Consider the following 12843-nt stretch of genomic DNA (forward strand, 5'->3'; position numbering starts at 1 on the left):
GTCAGGAGAAAAATGGGTATCTGTTTCAGGGGAGAGGATTTCTTTTCCCAATTCACCCAGTCTCTTACGATTGTATCTAGCTTAACCCTGAGCTTCTCAAGGAAAGGAAGCACATCTGAGTCATCCATACAGCCTATAGTCTTGAACGGCACCTGGCATATAGAAGGCGTATGGTCATTTCAATGTTGTTGGTTGTTTCTAGAGTCCTTTCCTATGCTTGCTTGAGGTAGATCCAGCAAGGAGAGTCCTTCCAATATGCGTCCAGTCACTCCTGCAGGTGCCACTTACTCTGCCTGCACCAAGGGCCATCTCTACAGGCTTCGCATCTGGTCTGTGTAAATGTGTGCAGCCTGACCAGCACTGTGGGCTCAGTGTCTTAAGATCTTAGTGTGATTATGGCATTGATTCCAGAAAGTAGAAAGATGTCTTTTTTCAGTGGTGTTAATATTAACATAGGATGGCTAATTGGACCACAAGTAATGCATTTCTTATATATAGCTTCATTCTAGGAAAGACATAGAGTGGATTTTCCCTGGTTTATTTTGCTTTGCCTAGGTCTTTGCTGATTTAAATAAGCCAATAATCCTCTGTAAGGAGGGGAGGAGTCACCACATAAGACCAGTTGGGCTACTGAGTAGAAATCTTGGACTGCTACCCATTTTGCCCTAATTTTTATGATGATATGATCAAATTGAGTAGAGTCCAGAGTGGACAAAATGAAAAGTCATCAGATTGGATTTCACTCCAGGCTCTGGGTTCAAAAAGGATACCTTCAGATTTTCTTCTATATTGGCCAGCCCCATGGTTTCAAAGTATGGTACCCCACCTGCAACATTAGCATCTACAGGGAACTTGTTAAAAATGCAAATTTGGGAGCTCTACCTCAGACCTACTGAATCAGAGAGTCAGGTGGGGCCCAGGGAGCTGTGCTTCAGAAGCCTTTCAGGTGATTCCCATGCACATTAAAGCTTGAGAACCACTGGTCCAGCTCAACTCACTAGCATCAGGAAGAACACAGAGGCCCATTTAGGACTGACAATGGATTCAAATGAAGATTGTGCGATTAACTAGTTTTCAGTGTAAATAATAAAATAATAAAAGATTTATACTTACTGGACAGGATCCCTGAATCCTACTATTTAAGGCTTTCATTCATTCAGTGAATATTTACTAAGCCCCTTGTATGTGTCAGACTGTGATGCCTGCTGGAACTTATATCTCAGGTACGGAAAGGGATGTCTAAGAGGTGCATTCTTTGTGGACATGGCAAAATGTGATCTCACAAATTTTATTAGCTGTCCACATTGTGGAGAATTGAAGGTTTTATTTCCAGAAAAGTAGATAGGCTTGTCAGGAGAGTGGCAAGTAGTAATTTGTTATGGTCTGTTGGAGAAGAAAAGGCAGCAAGTCAGTGACAGTGCCCATGTAATGGCATAAACGTTTTGCTGTCATCTGCTAGGTGGAATCATGATATTGTTGACACCAACAGGTAGGGACAAAAGCAAATTGCAAGTATAGCTAACACTTAGAGAGCACTTACTATGTGCCAGGCATTGTGTAAATATTTTGACTGTATTAGCTCAATACTTATAATAACCATATGAAGTAGGTTTTTTAATTGTGGTCTATATCAGTTTTTAAAAAATAATTTTAAAATATTTTTAATTGTGGTAAAAAACATAAACATAAAATTTACTGTCTTAACCATTTTTAAGTGTACAGTTCAGTAGTATTAAGTACATTCACGTTGTTGTACAACAGATCTCCAGAATTTTTTCATCCTGTAAAACTGAATTCTATATTCATTGAAAAACAGCTCCCCATTTCCCTCTCTCTCCAGCCTGTGGAAATCACCATTCTACTTTCTATTTGTTTGAGTTTGGATAATTTAACATGACTTATGCTCTAGATTTACTGATTCTTTCTTCTACTTGGTTGAGTCTGTTGTTGATGCTCTTATTGCTTTCTTCTCTCATTGTATTCTTCAGCTGTAAGATTTCTATTTGTTCGTTTTGATGATTTCTATTTCTTTGTTGAACTTCTCATTTTGTTTATGCATTGTTTTCTTAATTTTAGTTGCCCGTGTATTCTTATAGTTCACTGAAATTCTTTAAGAGGATTATTCTGAATTCCTTGTCAGACGGTTCATAGATCTCCTGCAGCTTGGGGTACTTGATGGGTCAGCTGGCAGCATCTGTGGGCAGTGGGGTTTGCTGTCAGGGTCTCTAGTTGGGTGAAGTCACTGCCTATGCTCTGAGGTCAGGGGGCTGCTGCTGGCTGGGCTCTGTGATCGCTCACGGTAGATGACATTTCAGGCTGTGCTTCCTGACCAGATGGTGCTCACGGCTGCATTCTTTGTTTATGCAGGTCCATAGGCAGGGCTTTAAGGTTGGATGGGACCTCATGCTGTGCTCTGTGATGAGGTGGGACCAAAGGGTGTGTCCCAAAGTTGGACTGGGTCCCTGTCTGGGCTTCCACATCAGATGGGACCCACAGACTATGCTCCATGATTGGGTGGACTCACTGGCTGAGCTCCCTGATTGGGCTGGGCTATAGGCAGCATTTAGCAATTGGGCAGTTCTGTATGCTGGGCTCTGCTTCAGGGTGGGGCTGTAGACTGGGTTTCTCGACTGGGTGGTACCATACGCTGGGCTTTGAGGCTACCCAGGGTCGCTGTTCTGACTCCCTGGTCATATGAGACCAGAGGCTATACTTCAGAGTTGGGTAGGCCTTCTGGCCTGGGGCTCTGTATAAGCAGGGCTGTAGCATGGAGGGCTCCCTGGCTACCTGGGTTCAGTGGCCAGGCTTCCCGGTTGGGTAGGACTGGGGGCTATACTCAGCAGGTTGTGAATTTTCTTCTCTGCCTAGGTGGGGCCACAGAACAGTCTCCACAGCAAATACAGCTTGTTGACTGGTTACCCATATCAGGCAGATGCTGCCTGGACCAAACGAAGTCCCTGGCCAGAAGGGGCTACCGGCTCAGCTCTGCAGATGGGCAGAGCCCCTGTCTGGCATCTCTGCTTCAGTGCTGCTGAGTGCTGATTGCTGTAAGCCCTGTCCCCCACTTATCTGTCTCTATCTGATCCACTTTGGGTTCTCTTTCTCCCAGTGGAGAAGCCATAGGCCCAGAGGGGCCCTTTTGGTGCAATGCTGTACCGGCCTGGGGGAGGGGTGACCCAGTCAGGGTATAGCTGCTCCTCCTTCCCTTCTAATGTGATGCTTCTCAGTCTCTGTGATCCAACAGGACACTTCAGCTTCAGCCCCCAGTTCTGGGATTTTCACAGTGGTGTCTTGTCTGTGGATAGTTGTTAGGTAGTCTTCTTGTGAGGGAGACTGAAGCTGGGAATGACCTATGCTGCCATCTTGATGACATCACTCCTGAAGTCTCTTTTTTTCCAGAGAGCATTTGTGTGTCATCTGCCAGTTCCCTGGGGATACTACCTACCTGAGATCTTTCTCTCTGTTCCAGGATTTTTTTGAATTTGAACTGTAAACTCTGGTGAATACCATTTGAGAGTCAAGTTTTCAGGAGAAATTTTTTTGTCTCTCCCTTTAGCTAGTTCCAAGGTTGACACAGGCAAGTTTCCTTGCAGTGCCTTTCTGCATAAAGATTTGTTTCTCCTTTACTCTCACACTAAAGATTCAGCCCGTTGCTGCCCTAGCGTTATGAGAATGTTAGATTCTCCATTTGGTCTAATCTTGGCATCAATAATGGTGTCTCTTAGAAGAAATAGTGTCTCAGGGTCAATGATATTTGGTATTATTACTGAAACTCATGTGACATGGAACCTTGTTTTCCCCAAGCAACATGCATAAAGTCCTACAGAACTCTACAGTACCACATAGAACCCACTTAGGGCAATTCTGGAATAGATGGCCCTGACAGTTTCAAAACTATTTATCCTAGTTTCAATGTTTTGAGGCAGTAAAATGTACAAAGGACAAAATGATGCTAAGAATATTATTCCCAGAAGCATAGGCTATTTATGTTCCTCTCTTTCAAAAACTTCCATTTTCTTAATTAAATCTAGTCCAGGGATAAATTAGTCCTGTTTTATATGCTAAAGGAATCGGGGGGGTGGGGGGGAGGTTTTCATTTAAACTTCTGTAAAATCTTTTTCACTATCCTCAAAGTTTTTTCCTTATTATAAAGATAATTTTATGTGAATATATTGACTTTTATATATCTGAGAACATACTCTTTGCTTTTTTCTTATTAAAAAATCACATTTTGAGAAATCCCTTGTTTTACATTCTTCAAAAATGTTATTTTTCTTAATGGCATTCTGAAATATGAATTTATTACAGTTTATTCTGATTTTATAAACATTACAATTTTTGTCATTTTAAATTGAATAGTTCATCCCTTGCTTATAGCCGTGAGTCACACAACATTGTATTGCTAGTTGGAATGCTTGTTTACTGTCTTGGGAAGAGAAAACAAAATGATGACTAGGCCAAGTTCCTACCCACCTGGAACTCATTTTCTCATTGGGAAATAAAGATATGCACAAATATGTCTGATAGAAGTACTGTATTGGAACTTAATATGAGAGCATGGGAAAAAGAAGGCATGTGTGAGCATCTGGTGTGACTTCAGGGGCTCAATTAATCTCAAGTGAGTGTATGAACATTTTCAAAATTAAGCGGAGGTCTGGAGGCCTGCAGGTGTAGCTACCTGCAGGGATGCAGGGGCTAGTTTGTGTAAAGGTGCGAGACTAGAGTAAAAGGAGGGAAAGCCTCCTGTCATACCTGAACACTTTCCAACTGACCTGCAGTTAGCTGAATTTAATCTCTTTTTAATTTCCAAAATTCCATTTAAAACCAACTCATTCAGAAATACCTTTAAAAAACTGCATGGCATTACTTATTGCATACAGCAAGAAGTATCTTCTAGAACAGATGTTATACCACTATAAAGATGGAAACGCTGGTCTCCCCCCACCCCACCCCCATGTGAGCGGGCTGGTGTGTTAGTAATACTGAGAACTGGCTGTGACAGCAACTCGGATATGGAATTGAGATTGGTCAGGATCATTGCCTCTTTTCCATTCCCTGTTTTTCACTAGAAGCTCCTGATTAACGACAGGTTTAACTGAAAAAGCTTTTGGCTTTTTTTCTTAGCCCTGTTTTTCTAAGGACAATATGCTGTAAATATGAGGCAAGTGAAAAGAAAACAACATGTTTGGGAGAAATGCTACTCTACAGAGAATGAGAATTTTTGAATAGGGGACATATTTGCAGTGACACTTTTTCCCCCATTGAAATCATTTAGCTGGCTTGGGCCTCCAAAGCCACATGTTGGGCGACAATCCTTTCTTAGCTCCTAGAGCCCATTAGAAAGCTGCTTACTTCCAGTCTGTTAATGAAAGTTGGCCGTCTGAGGTCTTCCCACCGCTGCCATCCTTCTCCTACATTACTTCAGTGGAATTGAAAGCTCCACGGTGAAATGGAGCCAGTAGTAATAAAAGGTCCAGGACCCGGCAGATTCAGTAACAGCAGGCATGTGTTCAGAGGCCCTTGCTTGGCAGACCTGATCTGCAGTCACTTCTCCTTCTAATCCCCATAGGAGTGAGACTCACTCACATCCTCCAGCACAGAGCCTATAGTCTCTGAATGCTCATTCATTTCAAAAGAATAAACTGAGTACCAGTTTGGGGCCAAGGGCTCTGCAGGCCTCCAGTGACACAAGAATGAACCAGAGGGATGCAGTTCCTGCCCTCAGGGAACTTAACAGTCTGGGAACGATTTTATTTTCATAAATGTGAAACTGATGTTGAATAACTCTGTAGTCACCTTTCGCTTATTTTTCCACCAAGACTTTTTTAAAATTAAATTTGTCATGGACGGGCCGTATCTTGGGACCAGCCCTGTCCAATCTCAGCGTGATTCATAAGCACCTAAGTATTTCTTCCCTGCATCTCTCAACAGATTGCTTTGAAGTAATCTACTCTGCAGCCCAAAACACCTGACCAAACGTAAATAGATTGTTCTTTCACAGACACATTGTTGACTTTTAAAACACCAATTTAATTACTTAACGAAGTGACATGTGCTATTTCTTTACTCCCTTTGGCCTGTGTCGTGGGGCCTGGTGAAGTTTTTCCAGTCTCTTATTCTCTGATGATAGCTCCGGTAGATTCCAGGCACTGCCCCATCCTGGTAGGTGGGCTGAGGCAGGTGTGCAAGCCCATCCGGCTGTGGCGTGCTGGGCTCCACGGGGCCGGTGGGTGGGGCGATTCACTGCTCGTGAGACGGTGGCACTTAGGACATCTCAGATGGATGATGATGTGGTGCAGGCTGGGCTGTGCTCGGTTTATGGACTTTCCTCTGCTTGGCTTCAGCGCCTCACCTTTGTTGTGATTGCTTTAGGACACATGGAGAAAGAATCTGCCTGGGAGGGACCAGACTGCTTTTGTTCGCTTTGCTGGGTAGGCTCTCCTGGGAGAAGCAGCTGGGACACAGAACAGAAAGTGTATGTCTTTAACAGAAAGTGTAAATCTTTGCTCTGGCAGGGAATGTCAGAGATACTGAGTCTAGCCCCTCATTTGATAGAGGAGGAACCTGAGTCCCCCAAGAGCTGAGGATCGGTGGTAGACAAGGCTGACGCTAGAGCTCATCATGCCTTCTGACTTTTTTCCAGTGCCCCTTCTGCTCCGCTTGATAAATGGCCACTGGAATTGTTATAGACTTGAGAGAATGGCGATATCTTTAAAAAAAAAAAATACTGTATTCTCCTAACCCCTAATCAGGCAAATGTTTGCTTTATTTGGAATCTAAAGGAGAAACGTCCAGAAACAGTCAGTACACTAGGACTATGGGGGAGAAAATGAACTCTCTTACTGAGAGAGAGCTTATGCTGTAGGGAGTATCTCCCACAGCTTGGATCCTTAGAAAGGTGGCAACTTCCTCCTGGAATCATCTGGAAGCTGGAGGCCACCTTCTGCCAGCAAACACTCCAACCAAACTGCCACTAAAAGACCATTTAAATATAATCTGCCCTGATGAGATTTCCAACCAGATTTCTGGACCAGAGGGGTTTGGATAAAGGTCAGATAAGTCTTTAAACTGAATCATGGACCTTTTCTAAGGACATGCTTTATCTCAGTCTGTTATCAAAGCCTGCGTGATTTTCGTGGAATCCACTGTGGATTTGTGTGCAGTTTATACGTGTAACTTATTTTAAAAGTACCTTATGCCCTCAGGACTTTTAATAAACTATCCCCCACCAGAGATAGAGCCATAAGAACCCCTCAACCACCTGCCTCCTCCACCAAAAAAAAAACCCACAACAAAAAAAAAAACCATTGGTTGAAGCCCTATTTAGGAAATTCACATTTGAAACTGCAGCTACTGGCACTGTGTACTTCTGATATTATCTGATGACAATTTATCATTGTCAGTGAGATACAGAGCTGTGTACTTTTTTTTTTTAATTCTGCTGTGATATGGAAACAATTATCTTGTCAAGGCCAGAAAAACATTAGTTCTGTCAAACAGTATAAGAAAACTCACAATGAAAAGTTTGGAAAGTGACGTGAAAGAGTGTGACTAACCTCAAGGCTTGGATGACTTCATGGATTTGGTTACCTGTGAGCCCACGTCAACCAGGCTGGCGGTTCCCCTCCCCTCCCCTTCCAGATGTGCTCTGTGGAAAACCGGGGGAGGGGCGGGTGCTCAGGTCTGGGCCATTCCTCCTGGATCCTGCTGGTGGGTTTCTGCTAATTACACAAATCAGTAACAGATGTGCTGAGGCTAAGCACCTCATATTTATTCCACAATGTGTTTTCTTTAAATGACAAATTTTTTAAGGCCAAAAAGAAAAATATCATTATATAGTTTTCCTCTGCAACACAGAGCAAAAGGGGGGAATACATGTCTCCAGAGAGGTAGTTCATCCTGTCATTTGAACAAGGAGCTAAGCCAATAGTCTCAGAAGAGAAAGACCTTTGTAACTGTTTAAGATCCTTATTAAGGTTTATTTAAATGTGGTATTCTATAAATCATAGATTTTGTGTTCTCCAAGCTGTTAGATTATAATTTATAGCTGGAGTATTTTTACTCTATGTATAAAATGGTTGATAAGGTTGATAAATTGCTCCCACAGAGAAGGGAGCCAGGAGGAGCTTTCCTTAAATAGGAAAACAGTGAAGTTGGAAAAATGAACATTCCACTGTCTTTTTTCTGATCTGTGAAGAGACAATTTTAGGCTTCCAAACATACTAGTGGCATGGCACAGGAGCATGGCTTTTCCCTCTTATTAAGAATATTGGAAATGGGTAACAGAAAATTTGGAAGTAGAGGTGGTATGGCTGCCCCTAGGAGGACGGGGGCCTCAGGACAAATATTTTTGTTCAGGACTCCTGTTTATATAAACAATTTGAGTCACCCGAAATCAGAATGTCAGCACTGGTCTGGTCTAGTCTCCGACCAGAATGCTTCCCACGGGAGAGGCTACAGAGGAATCATTCCCCCTCCTTCCTTCACCCCGCCCATATCTTTGGGGCATCTGATGAACCCACATGTGAGGGGAGGGGAGGGAGGGAGAGAGTGTTTGTGGGGGGGTAGTGGAAATAGTAGAGGGCTTGAGCATGCGTGGAAGGGGAGAAACAGGGATGGAGTCCATGTGGGTCATGAGTATGCCCCTCTCTTTTGGTCTTAGTCACCAGAGGGTGTCTGTGAACTTTTCTGAGTGTAGCTAAGGACTTAAAGGGGAAGTGGAGCATTTACTAGGATAACTATTTGAGTAGTTGGAGATCTCTTGCAAGGAGAGGAAGAAGCCTGTTGTAGAAGAAATACTGCTTGTGATTTGATTTTTTATGGAAGACCCTACCTAAGCTGTGCTAAATCAATACACATAACTGGGAAAGGTGTCTTTTAAAAGTGAATGACTCAGTTTAACACATTTGAGGCAAAACTAGAGTAAGAGTGAACAGTGATTGTTACAATTAAGTATTCACGAGGAAAATGATAATTATATCAAGGTATTTGGTTTTCTTTAAATCGTGCTCTAATTTTCTGTTGATTTCATTAATATAGTAGTTTATTATGGATAGAAATATCTATGGTTAGTTGTAGCAATAAAGAATTGTATTTTCATAGAAAAGTATAATTTGTGGGAAAATATACCTTTTTATTTACCGTTAAACATATCGCTTGAAGCTTGAATCCCTGCAGGCCCCTCCCTCCCTCCCTTCCTTGCATAATAAATGTATTCACTATCTGTTTGTCAGGTGCTGCTGTACTGGCATCTACGCATTTCATTGAATACTCACAGCCCCCCTCAAATCCCCATTTTATAGCCAAGGAACCTAAGACTGAGAGAGATTGAGTATTTTGCTCAGGGACACGCAGTTCTATCAGAATTCTGACTCCAGTACCTTTACCCTTAAGATACCAGCTTCCTTCTGTTGAATACTTACCATCTGCCGGGCATTGAGTTAGGTTCCTGAGCTCCCACAGATGAATAAATTGTATGACCTGCTCTCAGTGATGCCAAAAACTTGGCCTCTGTGTACCAGTGCTGAATTGAATCTTGGAGACAGTTTTGGGTGAAGTGGAAAAGAAGAGCTTTATTGCTTTGCCAGGCAAAGGGGGACACAGCAGGCTCCTGCCCTCAAAAACTGTGTGTCCCAACCCAGGAGGATTTGGTGAGGAGTTTTATAGCAATGGTTCAAGGGTAGGGTTGCTGATAAGATTAGGGTGTGTTCAGGGCCTGCACTCCTGTAATCTGGTCTCAGGTGGTCTGATGAGCTTCTCAAGGTTATCACACTGTCATCCTCTCTGGAATGAAGAATGCTGACATCTTCCATTTGTTGGGGGTTTTAGTTCTGTAAAGAGCTCAAAGAGATTGTTATGTGTATCCCTGGAGGTGGAACCAGGACCCTGCCCCACGGCTGCACTATTGTTTCTTCGCTGCTCCTGCCTTTTCTCCGCATCCCCTCCCTTCCCTGATTAGCAACTCTTCGAATCTTCCCTTTGGACCTCAGGGAAGGTCATGGAGGCTGGAGTCTGTTTCCTACAAACAAGAAATGGGGGACAACGAAAGGCTTCCATGCCCAGGAGCCCCACAGGGTCCTGCTTGGTTTCACCAAGAAGCTTTCAGTCTAGTGGGGAGGGCCTGGGAACCAGCCTATAAATAATTGTGAGTTGACAGCTATGAAGCGGTGAGGTGTGGAGTGTCATGGGACTACAAAGGAGTGGCCTGGAACCCAGCCCTGGAGGATGGAAGTGGGCAGGGCTCAGAAAGTCTTCCTAGAAGATCTGTCTCTGGGCTGACCCTTCAAGGATCAATCAGAGCGAAGCAGGTGAGGAGGGAAAGGATGGCCATGGGGTGGAGGGGGGACAATAGGAGGAAAGTCACAGAAGTGAAGAGTGGTTTGGGCTGCAGCACAAGCGATCTGGCATGGTTAAATCAGTGGGATCTGGGATTAATTTGATGTCGGGTGTTGGAGAGAGGGAGAGAGATCATATTTCTGACTTGGGCCCTGGGATGGAGGTGGTGGTGTCAGAAACTGATATAGGGAACACAAGAAGGGAGCCTGGTTAAGGAACTGTGAGAATGAGTCCAGGCCTGGGCACACTGAGTTTGAGAAGCCTGTGTCACATCCTCAGCGGAGGGTCTAGTAGCAAGTTAAATGTCTAACATTTATAAAAAGTTGTAAAATAATTCATCAAATATTTATAGAGCACCTACCATTGGCTAGATGATGCTCTAGGCACAGGAGTTAGTGTTGTGCGTTAAGTCTCTGTTTCATGGAGATTATATTCTAGTGGGATGAAGACAGATAATAAAGAAGTAAATTAGTGAGCTGATTTCAGAATTGTTATTAAGAAAGAACTGGGCAATGTAGAAGTTCTCATTGAGAAGGTAACACTGGAACTGTGACCTGAGTGTTTAGAGGGAAACTTTCATTTGAATACCCCGGGGTTAAAGTATTCCAGGCAGAGGGCGTGGCAAGTGCAGTTGTCCCTTGATGTAGGAATGAGCCTGGTAAATTAGAGAAAGACAATCAGTGAAGCTGAAGCTCCGTGAGTGAGGGCGAGAGTACAGTGAAGCAAAGTTGAAGAGGCAGACAAGCATAGCTCAGGAAGAGCTTTACGTCATGGCGCAGAGCCCGGATTTCATTCCAAGTAAAATGGAAGCCATTGGAAGGTTTTAAACTTGGGTAAATGCTAATGTTACCATTTCAAATGACAAAAAACAGCATACAAAACTGTATTTCTTGCACACCCTCAACTGTATAAAATGATGTGAGCAAAGAAGCTTTTAAAGAAACTTGCCAAATGATACCACTGATTGAGAGATGGTTTCATGCCATGGTCAGGGCTGTAAATGCTGAGTACCAGGGCTGGAACTTGGTCCTGACACTTGCTAGACCAGCAGTTCTCAAACTCTGTGATCTCAGGACTCTATCTATCAATATTTATCATATCAGAAATTAAAATGGAGAAAAAATTTAAACTTTTATTAATTTATTAAAAAATAATGAACCCATGATATGTTTACCTAAATGACATATTTTAATGAAAAAAATTACTGTACTCTCCAAAAAATAAGCTGTGAGAAGAGAGTCAATTTTTATACTTAAGTTCTTATTATTTAGCACAATAGGAAGCAGCTGGGTTCTCATCTCTGCTTCTGCATTCAGTTCGTTGTGATATCACAAGTCATATATACTTATGCAAGAATGAGAGTGAATAGGGCAAATAATCAGCTTCTTAGCATCATTCTGAAAATAGTTTTGCCATTGTGGATCCCTTAAAAGTTCCATACCCCACCTTAAAAATCTTTGTGTTCAGTGTGACGTTGGGCAGTCTCCTAATATAATGGGTCTCAAACTAGTTTCTCCATCTGTAAACTGGAGGCTGTTGATAGCACCAACCTCACAGGATTGTTGTGATTACTTAATGAGTCAGTATATGTATTTAATGAGTCAATATATGTTAAAATAGTGCCTGGTGCATATGGTGTTCAGTACATATCAGCTAGTTTTCTTTTTGTTGTTGTGATTCTGTGTGGCAGCAAAAACTCTCGCAAGAAGTTGCAAAAACTCATTTAAACTTTATTCTCACTGATTTTCCTTCCTGTCCTCTCTTGCTCCAGTTGTGAAATGAGGCTTCAAATCTGAATGCCAGCTTACAAATGCTACCGTCAGATAATTGCAGGTTTAATCAGTTACTCATAGTTTAGCTTGTAGTAATTTTCCAGATTCTTTCTTTCTTCCTTGTACCTAAAATCATCTCTTCTCAGTGAGTAGAAGTTTGATGGTAGATGAGGTGCAGGAAGAAGAAGAGATCTGACAGTACCAGGTTCTGCCTGATGCTATAAGACTTCAATTTAATTGCTTTCCCCCTCTTATATTTTCCATACTGCAATCAGAAAATGAATTGAAATGAAAGTCAGAAGATGCCATCAGCTACTGCTTGAGGATTTGTGTCAGCTAGTGCTTTTTTTTTTTTTTGGATGACGGTAAGTGAAATTCTCAATCTTGGCTTCACAGTGGAATCACCTGGGAAATTTTTTCAATTACCGATGCTTGGATCATCCCACCTCCAAAGATACTGATTTAATTGGCCTGGATGTGGCATGGTCATCAGGATTTTAAAAATCCTCCCAGTGCCCAAAGTCTCACCAGGCTATGACTAAAAAATAAGGTCATGTGTTTCCTTTTTTACTGTAAAATATAACAAATCTACCAAAAAAGTACGTAATACATAAATGTCAGCTTAACAAATTGTAAAATGAACACTCACGTCACCACGATCCAGGGCAAGAACCAGAACGTTGCCAAACCACAGAAGCTCCCTTGCCTTTTCTCAGTCACACCTCATTTTCCAACT

The 12843-nt window shown here is 42.5% G+C and overlaps 1 protein-coding gene across 2 annotated transcripts in view; it reads left to right on the forward strand.

Moving 5' to 3' along the window:
• The window catches only part of ATP8B4 (ATPase phospholipid transporting 8B4 (putative)), a 258066-nt gene that overhangs the window by 217840 nt on the left and 27383 nt on the right, over positions 1-12843 (forward strand). The window lies entirely within an intron of this gene.

This window comes from Globicephala melas, chromosome 2 (assembly GCF_963455315.2).
Source record: "Globicephala melas chromosome 2, mGloMel1.2, whole genome shotgun sequence".
Lineage (NCBI taxonomy): Eukaryota > Metazoa > Chordata > Mammalia > Artiodactyla > Delphinidae > Globicephala > Globicephala melas.